The sequence below is a fragment of the Dipodomys merriami genome, unplaced genomic scaffold (genome assembly GCF_024711535.1).
Source record: "Dipodomys merriami isolate MVZ:Mamm:240054 unplaced genomic scaffold, mDipMer1.0.p SCAF_75, whole genome shotgun sequence".
NCBI classification, from domain to species: domain Eukaryota; kingdom Metazoa; phylum Chordata; class Mammalia; order Rodentia; family Heteromyidae; genus Dipodomys; species Dipodomys merriami.
This window is the reverse complement of record NW_027206346.1, coordinates 6,603,352-6,627,004: the sequence shown is the minus strand read 5'-3', so window position 1 is coordinate 6,627,004 and position 23,653 is coordinate 6,603,352. Positions and strand designations below refer to the sequence as shown.

Here is a 23,653-nt window from a genome sequence, read left to right as displayed (position 1 = left end):
ACTCAGAGTATGTTTCCATTTCCTTTTAAAAAGAAAAAAGAAAAATTAAAGACATGCCTTTGATGATTTTCATTGAATTACTAAAACAGAGTAAATTTATGTATTTGTAAATCTTTGCCCATCTCTCTTGAGCCCTTGCTATATTTCTATGTGTTTGCAGCTTGGGAAGGGAAATAAGGTTTAATTCAGTATTGTCAGATACTATAGTTCAGAAGGCTCTTTTTAGACCCTTTTGGAGGGAATGCCAACTTTCCATCTTATGTTCTACAGATGGCCATCTTGGTACAGGAACCGAATAGACTGTCATAACATAAGAGGCTTGTCCTGATTTCTACTGACTTTCCTCTGGGGTCAGGGAGTGTGATCCCACTGCATATGTGTCTCTTTGTTACACTGAAAGGCCCAGGCCTCCTCAGAAAATCTAAGGCCAAGGGGGTAAGAGAGATTAAAACTCAGAACCCAGCTTCCCATATCATTGGGATTACAGGATTGAGTCTCATGGCCTCAACTCATAGCTGCTTTTATATACATACTGTAGTCAGTTTCATTATATTCACTTCCTAGACAGATATATACAAATATATGTATATAATTATTCATCTATTTTTAATCAATGTTATATCTAGAAATGCACAAATATATATTCATATAATTATAATCAAATTATATCCCTACTATCCCCAATAATATTTTACATTAATGTTTTGTGAAAAAAATACTAGACTAAAAATTTAAATGCCTTTGTAGTTTGAAAAATCATATTCAATCTTATATATTATATAATATACTATATATAACATAAAGAATATAACACATATTAACATATAACTAATTTAATTGTGGTTTCTTTTCTTCCTGATTTTGTGTTTTTTCATCTATGTAAACTTTCTTTCTTCTATTGATGATGGCTTTTACTTTCCAGTATACATATTTTCTATATATTTTGTCAAATATTTTCATTTGTCAAATATTTTATATTACTGGAGTCAAATTTTTCTTCCATATTTACCCAAAGCACAATGAAGATGTATACAGATTTAAACTCACTGTTGGAAGAGCATCCCACAGACCACTATAAGTATTGTGGCATTTGTCACAATTGACAGAATAGATTTTTAGGACATCTGATCTGCTATGTCCTAGACCTTTTGTAGCCACCTTATCACCCCATGCAGTCATGACCTGCTTCCTTGCCACTCCCTGTACATTTAACAGTTCCCATTATATGCAGTAGGCTGTCTTGTACAGCCCCCTGTCAATCTCTGTTCCCCCCCCCAGAACATGTATGCACGATGTTTCAGATTGTAGGTTTAAAAAGAAACATATTTAGGATTCATGAATTTTAGAATATATCAAAAACATTGACATTTTAATAAAGTTAGAAAAATAAATAGAATGAACCTTTTACAACAATCAGGACAAAAAGAAAAATAAAGATTTTCCCAGGAAGAGGGAAAGGAATCTCTAAATCTAGATTGGCCTCTAAGTTGCCTTCAGCAGAAATTCTGCCTCGGAGTCCTCAAAGGGATCTACTTCCTCATTAAAGACAGGATTTTCTTCCTGAGTCCAGAGAGGGACAGATTCTAATTTCTCAATTGGAAATTGGATCCCCTGCAGGAGGACAGATTGGTCTGGGTATTCTTTGAGGAAAGATTCCTTTTCTTCAACTGAATCTAGATTTTGGACCTCACTTATTGGTTTCACTGAACATAGACTGTGGTCATTTTCCATTAGCACACATTTACCCTGCACACCAAGAAGTGTTCTTTTTGACTGGTTTGGAGCTGATCTAGCTGGATTGTGAACATCAATGGAAGACATTCTGGATCGTCTTCTTCCTTGGTGCAGGTACACCTGCATCACATGTGGGATGTCCATAGGACTCAAAACCTGCTTGGGCCTTTCTACAAATTAAAAAAAAAAAACTCTATGTTCACATGCTTTCTGGAGATTAGTGATGGCTTCTGATCTCCATCAGTCCCCATAGACTACATCACTGAAGGTTATTTATCTGTAGTTCTGCAGGAGCTGCTCTATGTTGATGCAAACCTGAGAATGGAAATAGGTACAAGATTCTTAGAGTAGACTCTAGAAGTTAAGGTGTGACTAAACTTCCATGAGGATCTAATGGGGGAAGCTGTAGAACTTGAGTTTGGACTGAACACTGATGGGAAGGTAGGGTATTTCTGAATGTATACTTCCAAGTTCTTTCAAAAAGAGAACATATTACCGGCAAAGAATATCCATAAAAGGACATTTTGCCAAGCTGGAGAGTACTAAGGGCTGTTGGCCAATCAGGCCCATCTCTAGAGACCCAGGTTCCATTCCTACTCACAAGCTCTGAGGCATTGAAACAAGGACTTCTTCCTCTTTTTCTTGGTCTCATGGGTCATGTGTTCCTCCAGCTGGTCCAGAAGAATATGTAAGTGGAAGAGCAGGTCTGAAGAGGGCATGTTGAGCTTGACATACTGTGTAAGTTCTTTTAGGGTGCAATGGTTCTTGGGTTCATAGAAATCATCAGGGTAGAAGTCCATCCACATAAGGAGGATGGAATAAACGATGCTGTGGGCAGTTTGGTGACAAGGAAAATGAAATTCCACCCTCCTCATCCTGAGCCTTGTACTAGAGCTTCTTTCTGCAGGACTTGCAGGTTGGGAAGTGGGAAGAGACTTCTGCAAGCAGGATGGTCCTCAAAATATCACTTCTAGAAATTTCTTAAATATAATTCTCTAAAATTCTCCCTGTGATAGGAAGAGAAAGTTGTTTCCCCACTGAATCTGACTTGCTATACACAGCCCTCCCTGTCTTCCATGAGAGTCCCAAACCACAACCACATCCACAACTGTGTAATCTGCTATGCACTGAAGTGCCAAGACTCAACCCCCTGGTGAAAATCACAACTTGTGTGCAAAGAAGAAAGTTGGCTTTGATTCGGAAACCTCAAAGATACCCAGTTTTCAAGGACAGAACTTCTTTTTGTGCCAACATCCACTTACTTCTTCACTTGTTCATTTTCCAATTATGGTAGTAGGATCTGTACCAATGGAAGGAGAGAAGGAAGTTAACTCTATGCTTCTCCTTTTCTGAACTAACAGGACACACATGGGACTGGCTAAGACCCACATGGTAATGTAAACATGACAGACAAAAAGTGGAGAAATGTTTACACAATTTCATGCAAATTCTGTGAGGATGCTTATATGCATCTGTCCAAATAAATGCACAATGACTCATGCCTCTAATTCTACTAATCACAGTTTGAACGCAGTCTAGTTTGTAAAATTCCAAAGACACTAATCTTCAATTAACCAGCCAAAGGCCAGAACTGGACCTGGGGCTCAAATGGTAGAGTGTTACAAATGGGACAGCACTCAAGCCCCCAATTCAAGTTTCAGTTGCATCCTTTCTTCTGTCTATATTCCTTCAAAGGCCTCCAAGATAGTGATTTTCTAGGTGAGGGTGGACGTTGGATGCCACGGGCTCATTCCTTTAATGCTGGTCTCTCAGCAAGCAAATTGCTAAGGCTCCACTAGCTTCTGAGGCAAATGAAATGCTCTGGCAGCCCAGTCCTAAGGAATTAGCCAGAGAGTGTACTTCTTCGTCTCTAGCCAAGCTCCTTGATCAGACTCCAGTGAAACAGTCTCAGAAAGGTGCCAAGTATACCAATACTCTGCCAGGGGGTCTCATCAACCCTGAGTTTGAAAGAGGAACACTCACTTTTTTTTGTTGGTTGTGGGGCTTGAACTCTGGGCTTGGGTGATATCCTTTAGCTCTTCAGTTAAAGGCTATCACTCACCCACTTGAGCCACAGTGCCACTTCCGGTTTTCTAGTGGTTTATTGGACATAAGAGTCTCATGGACTTTCCTGTCACGGCTGGCTTTGAACTACGGTCCTCAGATCTCAGCCTCCTGAGTAGCTAGGATTACAGGCATGATCCACTGGCACCTGGCTTAGGAACATTCACTTTTTAAACAGAATATCCAGCAACTGCTCCATTGTCCCCCACTCTCTATAGTGGTAGAGGAAGTTTCCAACATAGAAGGGATCACCTTTCTGGTAGTCAGGGACCAGGTCCATTACCAGCATTTCCAGCAAGCCTGAGTCCAGGATCCATATGTTATAAGGCACATTCAGGGTTTGGGCTGATTCATTGTCACACTGAGGTGGTAAAAAGAATGGATCTTTGAAATGTGAAAGTGGGAGTACCCTTCAAATTGAGTAATTGTAATAGAGTGGATTGAAAAGTACACAGTAAATATTTTCTCAGTATACACATATAAAAGCACACAAGAAGAAGTTTCTAATGTGGGCTGGATGAGATTAGATAGGTTTCCTGTTATAGTTATACTTGCCTGAGTTGCCTTATGATTCCCTTGGTTTCTTCTTATAAAAAAGGCCTGAGACATTGGATTCGTGATTTGGCACTGATCCAAAGTCTGCAGCATTGAGTGAGGCACTCATACCTCTCATGCCTGAGAGCTGAGTCTCTTGAACTTTGAAAACAACACAAGAACATCTTTCTTGTTCCTGCACCACAGGCCAAGTGAGCTGGCTTGAGCTGAATGTCAGTTACAGTTGCTTGGCTCTCATAGTTCTATATTCTATTCCATTGTGAGGTAGGTAGTGTCATTTCTCAGAGCCCAATGATCTAAGCTGTTTGGTCACATAAGACCATCCCAAAGACAAACTGGAGACTGAAATCTCCCCTCTCACATCACTATATCCACATGTGGACATTGTCAATTCCCAACATCCTCAGCTAAGCCTAGATACAGGCATGGTCTCAGCCTCAAGGAGCCCTTCCTAGGTCAGATCCAAGCCTTATTTGTCACTATTTCTTTCATAATGCACAAATCATTTCGGGTCTCATGGCCCTCTCAGCCTGTCATGTGCTTCTTGCATCTATTTTTGACATCTACTTCCTAGGACATTGTAAGGTTTTTGTTTCCTAATCTGTTTGCTCTTGATGCCCCTGTGTGCTGTCATCTGGAAAAAAGGCAAGTACTTAGAGGTGGGAAAATCAAACAAGTATTGAAAAACAAACATTACACATATAGTCAGACATTTTTACAAGTGTTCATTCTTGTAAGATAAAAGACTATTTTTGATAATTTTGTCATATTTTATGACAGAGGGGAAGGGGAGAAGGGAAGAGGTGCTGCATTGTCTTCTCATAATTCAATGATTATTATTTAAAAATACTATAGTTGAAGGAATGTACTATTTAAAGATAAAAGCTGTGCTCCTGTTCTTTTTATAAGCTAGTCATTTATAAAGTATTCCTCACTAAAGTCTTGTCATCTGTGTCCCATGAACTATCCTCCTCCTTCAAAATAATCAAGGAAAACCTTCACAAATAAGTGGACTGTTGTCCAACCCCTGGATAAGAATTTAAGGTACAACATTGCCTGCAATTTTGTTTGTGTACATGTGTGTGAGAGTGTGTGTGTATGTGGGTGAATGTGTGTCTGTGCATATGTGTGTTTTAGGGCTTGTTCTCAGGGGCTATATGACAATCCCGAGTGTTTTTCCCTTGCGTGTAGTGCCCTACCAATTGTGCTACAGTTTCACTGCAAGTTTTCTGTACTGAACTGGAGAGGAGAGACTCATAAAATTCCCTGTTCAGGCTGTCTGAAGTAAATCTCAGGTCTCAACCTCCTGTTAGCTAGAGTGATAATTATGTAAGAAAGCATTGTTATTGGAGGCAGTGGGGTTGCAAGTTTCAGTCCACCTTCACCACACTCTATATTATTAAACAGCAACAATAAAACCCTATATCAAAATACAATAATAAGAGGTAATTAGAATAAAATTTAGTGATATAGTCTGCTGGCATCACTTTCAGGCACCCTTGGTCTTAATGTTTAGCATCACAAAACCAAACAAAATGAGATAATTACAGTAGACTCAACGAATTTTAATTCCATCTTAAAATAATTTCAAAACATTATAAGAAACAAGAAAGCATTCATACTTATAAGGAGAATGTAAAAAAGATAAAAGATGGCAGATTATGAAATGGAAAATTCTACACTGCAAGAAAATTATTGTCATGGTGAATATATGATGGTATTGTCACAGTGAATATATGATAATGTACTTCAGAGCAGCAATGGATAAATATATATTTACTACACATAGTCTAACTTGTCTCAATCTCTATAAACTTTCAATCTTCTAGTACACATCATCATTGTATTCATGTTTATGGTATATTCTAAAATAACTAGCACAGTCAGGAGGTTACCAAAATACATTAGCTTCAATGTTTTAGGAGATTAACCTGCTAATTGTATTGACTTCTATATATTAAACATGTAGTGTGTTATCATTGTACTCTCTAAGTATGTACAAACACTACTTCAAAGTGAAATTGAATACAACAAGGTTTTGAAGGCATATGCCTGTAAAGCTAGCTATTTGGGACATCAGTTCAAGACCAGTGTAGTTTTTTCTGCAATGCTCCCCAACCACTGGCTCTGCGTGATGGAATACATCTATCATCCCAGGTTCATTGGGAGCTGAGAGCTGGAGGATTTCAATTTCATGCCATAGGCAAGAACTTCCACATGGCTCCATCTCAACCAAAGAAGGTTCAACACTGGCTAGTACCTATCACCCCCACCTAGGTGAAAATAAAAATAAGAGCAATGTAGTATAAGAAACAAACAATATCAAAACATGCCAATATAAACCATCATGAACAACACACACCTAGTGTTTGTTTCTCATACCTGTAATCCTAACTATAGCTAGGATTATATATGTGAGCCAGAGGCACCAAGCATTTCATCATTTTAAAAATGACTATTGAAGCCAGGTGCCAGTGGCTCATTCCTGTAATCCCAGCTACTCAGGATGCTGAGATCTGAGGATCACAGTTCTAAGTCAGCTCAGGAAGAAAAAAACCCATAAGACTCTTACCTCCAATTAACAACTCAGAAGTCAGAAGTGTCTCTGTGGCTCAATTGGTAGAGTGCTAACTATGTTGAGCACAGAGTCTCACAGACAGTGCCCAGGCACTGAGTTCAAGCCCCACATCTGACAAAAAATAGATAAATAAACATTTAAATGTCTGAATTTTTTGTGAATTAAAATGATGGTGTTCATACGCAATTCTACAGACAACTACATATTTCATTATATTTGTGGTTAGAAAAAGTAGCAGCACTTGAATAATGGATATTTTTTCATAAACTAGGGCATACTGATCTCTAATTAGAGGAAATTGCTGGACTCATAGGTAGTATTTTTTGGTTGGTTTTTGTTTTGTTTATAGAACAGGATGAGAAACCTTATTTCTGCCAATGACCATTTGGATATGTATAACATCATCCACAGGCCATGCAGAATTAACAGTAAAGACATGACACAGTCAACTGGCAATAAACTTATTTGTCTTTATGCCATGTTCCCAATGATTTGTTTAGCTTATATGTCCCTATGGCCTACAGTTTCCTATTCCTGCCTTCCTCAAAATACAGCATGTTCCACCGATTCAGATTTGAGCCAAGCAATATGTAGTATTAGTGCCAAGAGTTAAGGAAAGTTGTAACACAAACAGGGAAGGATGAAACCAACACTTTAGTAGCTGGACACTGGGGACTCAGGCCTAGAATACTAGCTACTCAGGAGGCTGATGATCTCAGTTCAAAACCAGATGGAGTGAGAAAATCTCTGAGACTCTTCTCTCCAATTAACAACCAAAAAGCCATAAAAGGAGCTGGGGCTCCAGAGGTAAAGTAGCCTTGATTACAAAAAACTCAGGGGCAACACCCAATCCTGAGTTCAAGCTGAAGGTCAGGAACAAAAACAAAAACAATCAACAACAACAAAAAAAAAACAGAAACTGGGAAAAAGCTCAGGAAAGGATGGCATTGTCTACAAGACAAGTGTACACATTACATGAATTGTGAAATCACTGTACACACCTTAGTAACAATTACATTTTAAAAAGAATGTGAGAAATCCCAAAGCCATGGGGCCTTATGATGTGCATCTGCTTTCCAGAATTTCAGAGTCCCATCATCTAAGCTGGTAGCACACAGGTTGTACCTCAGGGTGATGAGAAAATAAGAAGCCAGAGATCCTTTCAGATTGTCCCACCAATTCTTCTATTACTGTAAGCAAAAAAAAAAAAAAAAAAAAAAAAAAAAAACAAAGCAAATAAATTAGACTTTAAGGTTAAACTAAGCTGCTATTAAAGATTCCAGGCAGAATTATACGGTGCCTGCTTCAAGGCAAGAGTGAGGCCAAGCCCACAGCCTCCAGAGAGGCATGACTACCACTTGTCCAACACTGCTGTCCTCCCCGCCCCCAGAGTTTACCTACAAGTCCCAAGTCCCTGCCTTTCTTCTTGTAATTCTTCAGCCACTGGTTGTCTCATTTCTCATTGTCTGTTTAGGTGGGATTTGAGACTCCTTCCTCTCCTCACCCAGCCACCAGACCCCAGGGGCCAAACTCTGCACCTCACAGACACTCCCCAGAACCCAGCTGCCTTTGCAGTTGCTGCTTCCTGAGCCACTGGGCTACTGCCTCCTTCCTCCCTTCACCAGCCTCTGCCAGGGCCTCCCATCCTCTCCCTACCACCACCACCCCCAATCCCAGCTTGGCCTCCCCCGTGGCCACCCCTCCTCTCCACAAATCTCCCAGCCCCAACCCCAGCAGGATCACTGCTCTGGGGATACAACTGTGGGCCAGGCCCAGCAGAATCAAAGGTGCCACAGTGTGCAGCTGGCTGAGAACTGGAGACAGCATAGGTCTCTGATCAGTGTCTTTCACTTCACTTACACAATTATTAATTGTATTGATTTGGTATTTAAGTTTAGATTTCATAACTTCTTATTAAGCCTTTGCAGAAGAGCTGGTAGAAATATAGTCCCCAAATTCGGATTGTCTCTAGTTTAATTCTTTTGAGATTCAGAGATGTTTAAGTAGTTATAACAATCATGAACTCTCATTTTCATAGCAGATGCTATTCAGAAAATAATTGCTTATGCATCTGTTATCAATTATTTACAAGACTTGAAACTTTTAAAGTTTCAAATATTACAGGAAGATCTTTGATTCATGTTGAATGGAGGTGAGTAGGTTGAGCTGTTGCATACATTCTTGTGTGTGTGTGTGTGTGTGTGTGTGTGTGTGTGTGTGTGTGTGTGAGTGAGTGTTTCTGTGTGTGTGTAGGGGGGTGTATGTGTATCATTGAAATCAAGGATAAGGATGTTGAGCCCTGATCTGAACTTGTTTCCTTTTTCTGAGATATACATTATGGTGTTTCTTTGTTGGTGGTAGGCTCTGATTGCTTGCCTTTGCCTGATGCTCACATTCCAGCTGAATTTTTCAATTAAAGCTTCTTATTTAGTATTGAGCATATAGGTCTCTGATGTTGCTTTGTCTTTAGTCTGCCATCTAGGATCTTCTTTTCCTCTTTAAAAATTTACATTCAATATAAATTTTACCTCCTGACTGATTTTCCCTTTAATTTGCATTTTGAAAAAAGTATTATAAGAACTTTGATCTCTGTATTCATGAAGAAAAACCATTTTGAATTCTCTGTTTAATGTAACAACACCTGGACACATTTGTTAACACCAAGATCTTAAAATTTATTTTGTAGTTTTAGTTTAAAATGCCTCCTCCATGTTTACAGCATGAGGAGACAAACAATTTCTGGTAACAATGATAACAGTTTTATTCATTAAAAAATCAGATAATTCATAATTTTGAATATGTATAGTGGCAAATAAACACATTTGGTAAATAGATTTGCTTGATAGATCCGTGCACAAAAATACCACTCCTAAGGGCTGAAAAGGTGGATCAGTGGTAGACAGCTTATCTTGAATGCACGAGACCCTGGGTTTGATTCTGCAGCACCACCTAAGCAGAAAAGCTAGAAGAGGTACTGAGGCTCAAGTGGTAGAGCACTAGTCTTGAGCTGAAGGGCTGAAGGACAGCGACCAGGCCCAGAGTTCACCACCAAAAACAAATTAAATAAATAAATAAAACTCATATCAAGTACATTAATTTCAAACGTTGATTACCATTTTAGTTAGGGGCAGGGTGCCAAGATATAGCAGACTTCTGTTGCAAAGCTTTAAGAAGGATTTCAACACCTGACAAGTACTAAAGACAAGAAGGAAAAAAATTAGCTCTGCCAACAACATATAGAATCACCACTCAAAGAGAAACCAGTACTAAGATGAAATGCTTTTCATAAAATTTCTTAAGAGATTCTGGCTCTATATTAATTATCATATAAGTTAACCTTCAAAATCTCCATCGATGGGCCTTAAGGGCACCTACAAAAACTGGAGGAGAGAATCATCAACCCAGATTTTTAATTTTGTAAATTAGGTAATGAGTTCATTTCTGGTTTGACAATCTCATCCCTTCCTTTGCTCTCTGTCTCTGATTTTCCCTCCTGTCCCTGTCCACAGTGGTATAGTTCATTGTGAACATAATATCGACAGAGTACAACTGAAACCAACCCAGCTTGACATATCCATTACATGTTTATCTGCAGTTAATCAGAAGAAATTGAGAATTGTGTGTTTCAACTGGTAGAGCTAGAACACCACCAGACTTCAATTGGAAACCTAAAGGACAGCGTCAATATTGTGATTTTTAAGAACCAATGCTGTCCCATACATAATCTCAGACTCCACACACACACACACACACACACACACACACACACACACACACACACACACACACACACACACACACATCTTAAAATAGATGTTAGTACTGAAATCCAAATAGTTTTTTTTTATTTTTATAAGTTTTATTTTTAGCTTTAATGAGGTTTGACTTGATAGTTTCTACTAATGAGCCACAACTTAGAACTTTGTTATAATTTTACCCTGTCTGTATTCAGAGAAACATTCTCTGAATTTCTCCATTTCCAGTTTGGTCCAGTTTCTTCTTTTGAGACTCAGTCTCTTAGACTTTTCTGTCTTGCATTGTCTGTAAGTTCATTGATCCAGTAGATCTCAGCCATCCTAATACCTGGACAGAACCTGCCTTGGGAAAAGTGTTCTAAGCTCACCATGCAATGGAGGCTGTTAGTACTCACCCATTATCATTTTTTCTTCAGAAATGAGAAATTGGGGGCTGGGAAGGTGGCTCAGTGGTAGAGTGCTTGCCTTGCAGAAATGAGAGATTGTTAGGTCCAGGAATTCAGGGGAAGCACTCACTGTGTGCTATTTCATACTTTTTTGGGGAAGGGCACGGTCCGGTCCTGGGGCCTGAACTCTGGGCCTGGGCGCTGTCCCTCAGCTCTTCAACTCAAGGCTCGTACTCTACCACTTGAGCCACAGCGCCACTTCCGGCTTTTTTCTTTTTGCTTATGTGGTGCTGAGTAATTGAACCCAGGGCCTCATGCATGCAAGGCAAGCGCTCTACCACTGAGCCATCTTCCCAGCCTGATTTCATACTTTTTTTATTTAATGGCAGCTTCCACCTATTGTCTACTTTAAGCATTGTGTGAAGAGAAAGATTGCCCCTAAGAGACAGAAGTACTGTACTAACTGTTGCTCTCAAAACACAGGAGGAGGGAAAGAAGTTCTGAAGGAGCCATGTAGCCTAGAAACTGAGTTCTTAGAAACTCAAACTGCCTTTTATCTTACCTTCAACATAGAAAGTCAGAGATTGCAGTGGCTTGTAAGCTCCATTTATATTCCTGTGCAGGGGCTCCCTTCCCCTTTGCCCTTCTGACTGTTTACATCAGTGGCAGGTGTGAAGACGTAACAAGAACACCTAAAGTTTGGGCCTGGGATTAAAAACTCCATTTTGTGATTATAAACATTCCACCACTTCCTGAATTGAATCTGAGGGGCAGAAGAAAGTTAGGTTAGGAATTCGTATAATTACTTCTAAGTTTGCTATCTAAAATCATCCCTTCCTACCCCTCAGAATCCTATTTCCCAACTGTGTAGACACCCTTACACTCTGTTCTCCTGAAGCATTTGAGTGTGGGCCATCATCTGCTTCTTATGTGTACTGCTTTTCAAATGGAGAGTTTCTCCTAGGCTCAAAATGATTTCATTGATGAGGACACTGTGCAATAAGCTAAACTGGGTTTGTTCATGTGTTCATACCCGAGGGAGAACTAGTAAGGGCTAAGTAGTAGTCAGGGCTCACTTGCTGCCAGTGGTATTGCTCTGAGGAATTACTGTCAATGTTGCCCACAGTACCTAGTCCAAGGCCTCTCAGAAAGGCTACAGACCCAAACTTCTTGAGTCTCTGTGTGAGCTAATCATCATTGGCCAACTATGTTCCATGGTTTGTGAGACATTCACTTCTGTGAGCATATGCATATGAGGGCCCAAGAATAGACTTACCTAGAAGGAAGATCCTAGAATGCTAAACTTCTACTAGGACAATGGAAACCCATGGTTTGGCATGCTTAATGTTTTTGAAAGACCCCAGACTCCTGGGATACTTTCGTCAACGGGAGGGCGCCCCAGAAACTCAGACTCCAGGCCGGGAGATGCAATAAGCAAGAGGAGTTTATTTGACGTTTGCACAAACGGACTCTCTGTCCCGAGCAGACAGGGAGCCCCGAGAAGTGGTTACAAGCCCTTTTTTAAAGGCAAAAACCACAAGATTAACGCATAACACAAAGCATCCCATGATTGGTTCATTTAAAGGTCATCATATACGCCAACAATCACTTTGCCACGTGGGAAATTTTGTAAAATGACTGGCCCATGGTTGGTTTAAGGGGGGTTTACATGGTTACAGGCCTATGATTGGTTGACATTTGGCTTAGCTTGTGGTCTTGCCAGGTGGTCGTTATCTCAAGGTCCTGTCTGGGGAATTTCTAAATGGGAACTGAGGAACACGTACTGTCTGTTCTTTATCTACGACCACTGACCTTGTCCTGGGGCCGACATCTGGTCCCTGAAACTTGTTAACTCATTTTTGGGAAGGGAAGGGTCAGTGCCAGCATAAGCAAGTTTACATAAGCAGAATCAGCAGTTAGCAAATTAGCAAATTGTAAAATGGACTCAGCCCTAATTTTTCTAATTCTTCAGTTTTAACCTGTGCACTGAACTAACAGGAGAAAGTGGCACACTAAGAAACTTGCCAATTTTGCCAAATAAAGAACTATGGTGAAGGTCAGAGAAAGGACATTGATTTCATGGTAGTCATGACAAGACAACAACTTAGCATACCTTCAGAATACTAATCCATACTCACCTACTTTTTTTGTTTTTGTTTTTGTTTTTTTGTCGGTCGTGGGGCTTGAACTCTGGGCCTGGGCGCTCTCCCTCAGCTCTTCAGCTCAAGGAGAGCGCTCTACCACTTGAGCTACAGTGCCACTTCCGGTTTTCCGGTGATTTATTGGAGATAGGAGTCTCATGGTCTCTCCTGCCCAGGCTGGCTTTGAACCGCGATCCTCAGATCTCAGCCTCCTGAGTAGCTAGGATTACAGGCGTGGGCCACCAGTGCCCGGCTCTCACCTACTGTTTTATTTACCCATGTCATTAAGTCTGAGTTGTATGTAGGAGTCTTCAGGGCCTTCAGAACAGGAAGATCTAGGCGAGAGCCTAAGATTGGTCTGCCATTTTGGACATAACATAACTAGTCAGATGGAAGCCCTTAGTAGTGTCCTATAAATATGTGCATTCATCCTACTACATTTGATAAGTATCCCCTCACAAAATTATCTTTCGTTAGGTCACTTTCTGACATAGCAGCTGTCTGGTAGCTCCATTGTGACTTCACTTTATTCTGCTGAGCCAGAAATGGAGAAGGAAAGACTGACCACAACACAATTGCATCTTTCTCAATGAGCAGTGAATGGCATGGGAGTATTTAAGATGCTTCCCATGTTCTCAGTGAGCTAGTACCACCTTGGATTCCAACTCAAATCTTGATAAACAGATACAGAAGTTACATATAGCTTGTTGTGCCAGATTCACAGCTACAGAGGTAAATGAGAAAGTGGAAGGCCTTGGTGTGATATGAAGCAGAATTCAAAGGATGTGGGGATGAAGTGAGCTACCTGGAGGGAAAAGGAGAGGCAGCTGAAGCTGAAGCTGAAGAGCACCTAGAGAGAGAAGATAGAGCAAGTTTGAGGCCACCTGGACATCAAAGTAACCCATCTGAGGTACAAGAGTCTGGCTGTCCACAGCCACAGAGAGAAGTTGGAAGAGCCACAGCAAGTGCTCTTTCCCATTGCTAGGGAGCTCCCAGAATGCCAGAGTAAGAATTGGTAGCTTCCCAGAGCACTGCTGCTGAGCACATCTCAGATCCCTTGCTATCATAATTGACATTGGAGAGGAGCAGCAAGAGCTGTATGAGGTGATTGCAGCTCACTATGTGGAGCCTGTTCTGCAGGATTGTGGAGTGTGGTCTCTCAGGATGCTTAGAGCAAAGATCCTATAACTGGTGTCAAAGAATGCAATCTACTTGGAGTAGACATTTATAGATGGCACGTGCCTGAACACAACAAGCTGATAATAGCTGCTAGAGGTAGTTTCCCTAAAGATCTAACAGCCAAAACTGGAGAGGCAAACCCAGAGCTCTGCACCACATCAGTCCACCATGAAAATTGCTTCTACCATAGTACTGGCTACCCAGTTTGCACACTCATGACCTTTTTACCCTGATTGTGCCCCACAATCCCTCACAACTTTTGCTCTTTCACTTTGTCTATGCTTCCTTGTCCCTGCTAAACAGTTCTGGATGCCTGTATTAGCTAGCCCAACCCCTGCAAAGCTGTAGCTGCTACCCAATTTCCTGACACTGCAACTCAGCAATTACAGTCACAGTTACCCTTTCCCTGGTATCCTAGTCTCTACTACTCTTTTCTGCTACCCATAATTCATAACACCATGGTTCCAGCTACCTGATCCCTGACACCCCTCTCTCTGATACCCCATTCCCAAACAAAGGGTAGATTGGGCACAGACAGTCGACTTGGGTACTCCTCTTGCAGGCACATTGGGCCAAGTTATTCCTCAGGTATTTAACATGAGGGACTAACTGGTGGTGGAAAGAAAAGAGGTTACTCAGAGGTCACTAAAATCCAAGGACATCACTTATAACTTCTTGCTAGGAAAAGAAGGCTCTAAGGTGAAAGAAAATTTTACAAAGAATATTGATGAAGATGCAAAAGGTTTAGCTTAGTGTCTTCTACTAGTGGTCTGAATTATTTTTGACATATATATGTAACTACTTTGCATTTTAAAAATTATATGAAAATGCACATTTATGTGGTACTTATATTAATTTATGGAATAGTTGTATAAGATCACGTTAATGATATTCAAGATTTTATGCTCTATGATATGCTCAAGAGGCTGCCTTTGGAAATATAAATAAATATAAATTGAGCTCTCTAACAACAAATGAAATCTCATTGTCAAATACTACAAGGAGATTATGGATGCTAGTACCAAAATGAAAGCTGTAACAATAAAACTGAATAAAGCTGCAAGATTGAAGGGAGGGAGTCAGTGGTAAGGGCAATTATAAAAGAGAAATTCTTCACCATGGAATCGTGGAAGGATAGAATGTGTTTGTTGAATTACTAGCTTTTAAAACCATCTTAGAAAGCAAAACATTGGTTTTTATTATTGCTATTTGGAACCTCTTTAACGAATGGTTTAACAAAAATTTATCAAAACAACTTTGAAAATTCAATGATGTGAATTATCAGATTAACATTATACTCAAAGTTGCCTTCACATGCAGGCAGGCTGCATTCCTTTTCTATAAAATTAATGGACTAAGCTTCCTTTTAAATGGTTGGACAGTCCATGACACTTGTTCCAAAACAAGAAAAGATACTGGAGAGAAAAAAAAAAGAGGAAGGAGATTCAAGATTGCTGAAATTAGCATATTTCCCATTTAGACTTTAATGGGATTTTTCTACAAAGAATAAGATTTTCATCTTACCATAATAATGTCAAAATTGATGTGCTATAGGATAACTTCTAAATGTAATATTTAATGCTGTTGGATTACTTGAAGAGAAAGGTTTATAGAAAACTTTAAATTTCAGAAAAACTGTAATGTTCCAATAAACACGTAGAAGAAATATAATTTAAAAATTCGCTGCTTAAAGCAAACCCTGGCAGGAAAGTCTGAGAGATGATTGTCTAGAAACAGGAAGTGGCACTGTGGCTCAAGCGGTCAGGGCTCTCCTTGATCTGAAGAAAGTAGGGATATGTTGACACCCAGGTCCTGAGTTCAAACCTCATGACTGACAAGAAGAAATTTTAAAGAATTAAAGCATTAGGCCTGGGAAGGAGACTCAGTGGTAGAGTGTTTGTCTTGCATGCATGAGGTCCTGGGTTCAATTCCTCAGCACCACACAAGCAGAAAAAAGTGGAAATGGCACTATGGCTCAAGTGATAGAGCACTAGCCTTGAGCTGAACATATCAGGATCAGCACCCAGACCCAGAGTTCAGGCCCCCCTACCACCACCAACAACAACAACAAATTAAAGCATCCAACAACCTGAAGATGTTGTCCAGAATAATGAATGGGGCATTATCTGTTTACATGACTTAGTGACTTAAAACCTAGTTTACCAGGGGAGGTGGTGGGCAATTTGTGTGTTTTCTAAAACCTGCAAAATTATTTTGTATTTTCCCAAGGAGGGAGAAAGGAGGGGATGGGGGGAGGAGGGGAGGTGTTTGGTGACTTTGCCTTTTGGTTCAGTGATTTTTCTGGGGACAAATTCAGAGAAATACTGCTTGCAATCCTAGTTGCATGGGGAATGAAGAAGCCAGGCCCTGGAAGTGGTTTTGTCCTGTCCTTGGCCTGGTTCCAACAATCAATGGATAATTCAAGTCCACTTCAGGACCAAGATGCCTTGAAGACTACTGATCCACTGGACAGGCAGACCTAACCACAGCCAAAAAAGGCAAAAAATGCAATGCCGAGGGCAGCATTGGAAATCTACACCGGGCAGAGATTTTTTTATATTTTTTATTGTAAAATTACTGCACAGAGGGTTTACAGTTACATGAGTAGGGTAATGAGTTCATTTCCTATCGAGCATTGTTACCTCCTCCTTTGTTTTTCCCCTAGCCCTTCCCTCCCCACCTCCCCAACTCCTCCCTTCTTGACCCCTGCCCGAAACTGTAAATTCATTTTTGACACAGTGTCCTCTACATCTCATCATCACAATAGGTCAACCTGCATCCCCATTTAAGCATTCTGCTATATCCCTTCCACTCCCCAAATTACAAAAATGTATATACAAAATGCAGAACACTTGATCAAATACAGTGAAAACAGGGATTATACCATGGGGGGGGATGAACCTACAAAAGAATCACATAGTACATTATATTAAAAACAAAAGCAAGAAAGAAAAAACCACTATGTCTCTGACTTGGGGTACATTTCGCTTAACATCATTGTATATGGTCATATGTACATAGCCTTTGATCTTCTCTGCTTGTCCTAGACATGTACTAGTCCTTGCAAACAAGGGAAATCATGGACCTATGTTTCTTTGGGCCTGGCTTACTTCACTTGATTTAATTTTTACCAAGCCTTTCCATTTCCTAACAAATGGGGTAATGGCATTCTTTCTAATGGAGGCATAGAATTCCATTGTGTGTGTATGTCTATATCTATATACGTATATATAGATATATATCACATTTTCTTGATCCATTCATCTACTGAGGAGCATCAGAGTTGATTCCATATCATAGCTATGGTGACTAATTCTGCAAAAAACATGGTTGCGCTGGCAGCTTTGGTATGACCTTGTTTGTGATCATTTGGGTAAATGCCCTAAAGTGAGATTGCTGGATCATAGGGGAGCTCTACACGGATTCTTTTGAACAACTTCCATACTGCTTTCCAAAGTGGTTAAACAAGTTTACAATCCCACCAACAATGCAGTAGGGTTCCCTTTTAACCACATCCCCTCCAACATCTGTTGTTATTACATTTCTTGATTATTGCCATTCTAACTAGAGTGAGGTGCAATCTCAATGTTGTATTGATTTGCATTTCTTTTATGGCCAGAAAAGTTGAGCATTTCTTTATGTGTCTGATGGCCATTTTTATTTCCTCTTCAGAGAAGTCTCTCTTTAAGTCTTTAGCCCACTTAGTTATTGAGCAGTTGTTTGTTTGAAGATTTATTGTTGGGGGATTTTTTTTGAGTCCTAAGTATATTTTAGATATAAGACCTTGTGTCGAGAAGATCTTCTCCCAGTATGTGAGCTTTCTATTGATCTTGCTAGCTATGACCTTTGCCTTGCAGAAGATCTGATGTTTCATGCAATCCCATTTGTCCAAACTTCCTTTGATTTCTTTTGTTTCTGGCTCTCTATTAAGAAAATTTCTGTCTGTGCTAAAAAAAAAAACCCCTAGATTTATTCCTATTCCTTCATGTAATGTTTTCTTGGTGTCTTCTTTTATTTTGAGGTCTTTGATCCATTCAGAGTTGATTCTCATGCAGGGTGACATATACAGAATCTAGCTTTAGTTTTCTACAGGTGTTTAACCAATTTTTTCCACACCATTTACTCAAAAGGCTGTCTGTCTTCCATTCTGTTTTTTTAGCTCCCTTGTGAAAGAGCAAGTGGCTATAGGTCAGTGGATTCATTTCTGAGCCTTCAGTCTTATTCCACTGGTCCTCAGGTCCATTCTTGTGTCAGTACCAAGCTGTTCTTTTACTATGGCTTTTTAGTAGAGTTTGAAATTTGGAATTGATATTGTTCCAGTACTGTTCTTTCTGTTAAGGATTGACAAACCTACAGCCAGTATTATACTTAATGGTGAAAAGTTACAGCCATTTCTTATAAATACAGGAGTGAGATTAAAAATGTCTACTCTCTCCACTCCTCTTCAACTTAATATTAGAATGCTAGCTGGGGCAGTAAGACAAGATGCAAACTGAAAGGGGATCCAAATAGAGAAAGATGAAGTAAAACTCTCCCTCTTTGCAGATGACATGATCTTGTATTTAAAGAACTCCATGACTCCACTCCCAAGTTACTTGAGCTGATCAGAAATTTTTGGCAAACTAGCAGAGTATAAAATTAACCCTCGGAAACCAATGACTTTCCTGTATTCCAATAACAATAAGGGTATGGCTGAAATTAGGAAAGCAACCCCTTTTTAATAGCCGCACAAAAAAAAAAATACCTAGGAGTTAACTTAAGAGGTGAAGGACCTCTGTGATGGAAACTTTAAAAACCTTAAAAAGAAAAAGAAAGCAGAACTAAGGAAGTGGGAAACCTCCCATGCTCATGAATTGGGAGGATTAACATCATGAAAATGGCAATACTGCCAAAAGCTATATCCAAATTCAATGTGATACCTATCAATATCCCAATCTCACTCTTAAATGAAATAGAAGAAGCAATCCAAAAATTATTATGGAAGAATAAAAGACCCCGAATAAAACAGTCCAAAAATTCATATGGAACAACAAAAGACCTAGAATAGCCAAAACAATTCTAGGGGATAAAGACAATATGGGAGGGCTATCCATGCCGAACTTCAAACTCTACTACAGAGCTATAATAACAAAGACAGCATGGTACTGGCACAAAAACAGACCCGAAGACCAATGGAACAGAATAGAAGATCCAGAAATAAATCCACAGGCCTACAGCCAGCTGATATTCGACAAAGGAGCCAAAGACATACAATGGAAGAAACACAGCCTCTTCAACCGCTGGTGCTGGGAAAACTGGGCAGCCACATGCAGAAAACTAAAAGTGGACCCCAGCCTATCACCATGCACCAACATCAACTCAAAATGGATTAAAGACCTTAACATTAAACCTGAATCTCTGAAACTACTGCAGGACAGAGTAGGAGAGACACTTGAACTAATAGGCACAGGAAGGAACTTCCTGAACAGAGTCCCAGGGTCACAACAAATTGGAGAGAGACTCGACAAATGGGACTACCTTAAAATAAAAAGCTTCTGCACAGATAAAGCTATTGCAACCAAGCTAGAAAGACAACCAACTAATTGGGAAAAAATATTTACCAGCAATATATCAGACAAGGGGTTAACATCCTGTATATACAGGGAACTCAAGAAACTAATCCCTCCCAAACCCAACAAACCAATTACTAAATGGGCAAGGGAACTAAAGAGGGACTTCTCAAATGAAGAAATAAAAATGGCAAAGAAACACATGAGGAAATGTTCATCATCCCTGGTGGTGAAGGAAATGCAAATAAAGACAACCCTGAGATACCACCTTACCCCAGTCAGAATGTCCCACATCCACAAATCAGCCAACGACAAATGCTGGAGGGGATGTGGAGAACGAGGAACGCTATTACACTGCTGGTGGGAATGTACACTCATACAACCACTTTGGAAAGCAGTCTGGAGGGTCCTTAGAAAGCTAAAGATTGACCTCCCTTACGACCCAGTCATACCACTTCTAGGCATCTACCCTGAACAACAGGAACCAACATACAAGGACACGTGCACCTCCATGTTTATTGCAGCACTGTTCCCAATAGCTAGGATATGGAAACAACCTAGATGCCCCACCACAGATGAATGGATCCAAAAATTGTGGTATCTATACACAATGGAATATTATGCAGCCATTAGAAATGACAAAATAATGGCATTTGCAGGGAAATGGATGGAGCTAGAAGGAATCATGTTGAGCGAGGTAAGCCAAGAACGAAGAGACAAACAGTACATGGTCTCCCTGATAAGTGGATGATGAATCCAAAATGTTAGGTGATATGACAAAACTAACAGGACTTAAGAAACAAAGAACTCCCACTCATCTGGTTGAACCACTACTAAATATCCCCATGCTGCTGATCACATATATGGTATATAACATATGAGCACCGTTATATATTACAGACTGTGATAGACAATTTGCTCCAGGAAAGTTAGAATGAACTTGTGACGTTAAATGAGCATCATTATTCCACAATACTGTGAATTTCCGGAAATTAAGTAATCACTTAATCACGATCAAAAAAAAAAAAAAAAAAAAAGAACCTTGGGGAAGGGAGGGAGGGAGGGGATGGTAGGGGGAAAACAATGGAGGGGGTAACAATGTTCAAGAGGAAGTGGAAGTGTACTCATTACCTCACTCATGTAACTGTAACCCTCTGTATAGTATCTCTACAATAAAAAAATTAAAAAAAAAAAAAGACCCCGAAAAGCACAGAGGGTTTTTTGTGATTCTTATTTTGTATTACCATTTTGATTCTACAAAGTCATCTATGGATTTTAACTTCCTTCCCTCCCTTTGGATAAATAACCCTGCCTCTAGCTCCCAAAACACTTATATCTTAGATCTGAAAAATTGTTCCTAGATAGTGAATTACTTAATTGTATTTTGAACGTATAAAACATGCATATAAAAATAGCACATTTTGATCTCATGATAAAAGAGCCTTTTCCCCTCTCAAATTTATTTCCTGAAATGCAGTTTTAGAGAGAATCTGTTTTCAGTTTTAGATGAAAGGCTTATAGGAAACTGTGTTCATATTCTGGCTCCTCTTCCTGCACCTCAAAACCTAAAACACAAATTTTACAACCCATTTACAAGAAACAACACAAAAACCAAACACTGAGAATGCTCAGATGCAGAACGTTTTACAAAACCCAGAATATAACTTTGCTGTCTGAGGGAGAGGCTCTCTGAATAAATTAACAAACAAACCCAAAAGAGCAGCCAGGAGTATCAGACGTGAGTTTCCTGGCTACTACTCCATCGACCAGGAGCATGGAAGGGCTTCCTGAGCCTGCTGGAGAGTGCGTGGAGGAAAGTTTCCTTGCCAGCCTGAATACAAAAGTTGGCATCACCCCTCCTGGGCCTGTCTTTCTTTTCTTCTCCCCACAGTGGAGCAGAATTGTCCCCTGCTTCATGAAGGATAAATACTGTACAAGCTGGCCCACAGAGTGGCTTCTATTCAGTCTGCACTCCTTCCTAGGTGGGCGGTCTCTGCCCCACGGTGTGTGTGTGCTCACAGGGGCTGATCCTCAGAGCCCAGGCCCACGGGGCAGGCAGGTGCTAGATGTGAGTCAGTGGCACTGTGTCATTCACACAGAAGCTACTGGGTTGCTGCCCTAGCCCAACAGGAGGTGTACCCTGATCTTCTCCCACAGTCCCAGGCGAGGTGCCCACAAGGGCCCGATTTGGACAGACTGCCACTAGGATCCTACTTCACCAGAGGGATCAGCATGCCAGATGAAGTGGCTGCCACCTGAATTACTACTTATTTTATGGAGCAGTTTTAAACAAAGTGATATATATTACTGTATGATATATAATGCTATATCCTTGAGTCTATAGTCCAAAATCATTTTTCTTGATACTAACAAAAATGGATTTTATTGTTTGTATTTATAAGGCCATAATGGCAAACTGAAATAAAAGTACAACAAAACTCTTATCCAAAACACATGATTAAATATCAGAATTTGAAAAAAAATTGTATGTAAGTAGTGCAAACGAAGTTATACTAGAATAGTAAAACACACACAAAATATTTATTAGTTACATTCAAAAGTAAAATAAGTAATTACAGAAAGAATTACTACTAGAGGGCTGGGAAAGTGGCTCAGCAGTAGAGTGCATGCCTTGCAAGCATGAGGACTTGGGTTCGATTCCTCAGCACCACATAAACAGAAAAAGCTGGAAGTGGTGCTGTGGCTCCAGTGGTAGAGCGCTAGACTTGAGCTGAAGAGCTGAGGGACAGCGCCCAGACCCAGAGTTCAGGCCCCATGACCGGCAAAAAAAAAAAAAAGAATTACTACTAGATAAAAAATATTACAATAGTTTAACAGGTTGAAGTGATATAGGTTAAATATTTGGTTTTTATAAAAGTTATTTAAATCTCCCAGTTCTGTTTATCTCAGTGAAGGAAAATGTTAGAACGTAGAAATTATATGTGGCACCTCTTGCTTCCAGTACCACAAAGGGGAGTGGCACTTCCTAATGGGAGTCCTGGGATGACACCCACACCCAGCGCATGTAGACCCATCAGAGGTCCCTGTGGTGACCCTGAGGGGGCCCAGGACATCACATTGCTGCTGCAGCAGGTGCAGCACTTGTTGTGGTGGGCTGCGGCCAACAAGGCTCCATCAGTGACCAGATCAAGCAAACCAGCCTCAGGGGCCAAAGCCAGGAGGGAAGGCAAGGCAGACCCCAAGTCCTGCCTTCCATCTGTGTGGACTACACTGCCAAGGCCAGACCCATTTCCCTGCTTTGGAGCACAACAAGGGTAGGGAGTGAGCCTCCAAACGGAGCATCCCCAGAATGCCACCCAGATCTGGGCCCATGCAGACCAAAAGGACGGAGGAGGCTACACAGCAAAGCCAAAGGACTTCAGGCCCCTGGTGCTGCAGCTGGTGCATTGAAAGTCCAGACTCCTCTGGCACTGATGGGCATATGCAGGGATGAGCCCATACCCGAGTTCACAGGGACCAGAAAATGGAAGTCTGTGGGGATGCTAAAGGGGCTCCAGGGTGCTGAGCTGTGCAGCTGTCACAAGCCTTCTGGCAGAGGGGCCAGCACACAACTCCAGTCTCCAGACCACCTTAAAGACTGATGAGGTGAGAGCAGGGGTTATACCGTGGAGGAGGGACATACAAAACAACAAAGAAATCATCTTATAAATATGTTAGAAATAATCGAGTGAAAGAAAAACATTTGAATACC

At 40.5% G+C, this 23,653-nt stretch overlaps 1 long non-coding RNA gene across 2 annotated transcripts; it reads right to left on the bottom strand.

Annotated features, from left to right (window-relative positions):
• Positions 1–745: 745 nt before the first annotated feature.
• LOC138818385 (uncharacterized) lies at positions 746–11,805 on the bottom strand. Of its 2 annotated transcripts, XR_011369097.1 has the most exons (5): positions 11,635–11,805; positions 10,045–10,126; positions 7,933–8,121; positions 2,336–3,034; positions 746–2,049 (listed from the first exon to the last, which is right to left on the bottom strand). It is a non-coding gene; the product is annotated as an uncharacterized lncRNA (long non-coding RNA). The 2 variants fall into 2 exon arrangements; XR_011369096.1 differs by having other exon boundaries at positions 746–3,034.
• Between the last annotated feature and the right edge of the window lie 11,848 nt (positions 11,806–23,653).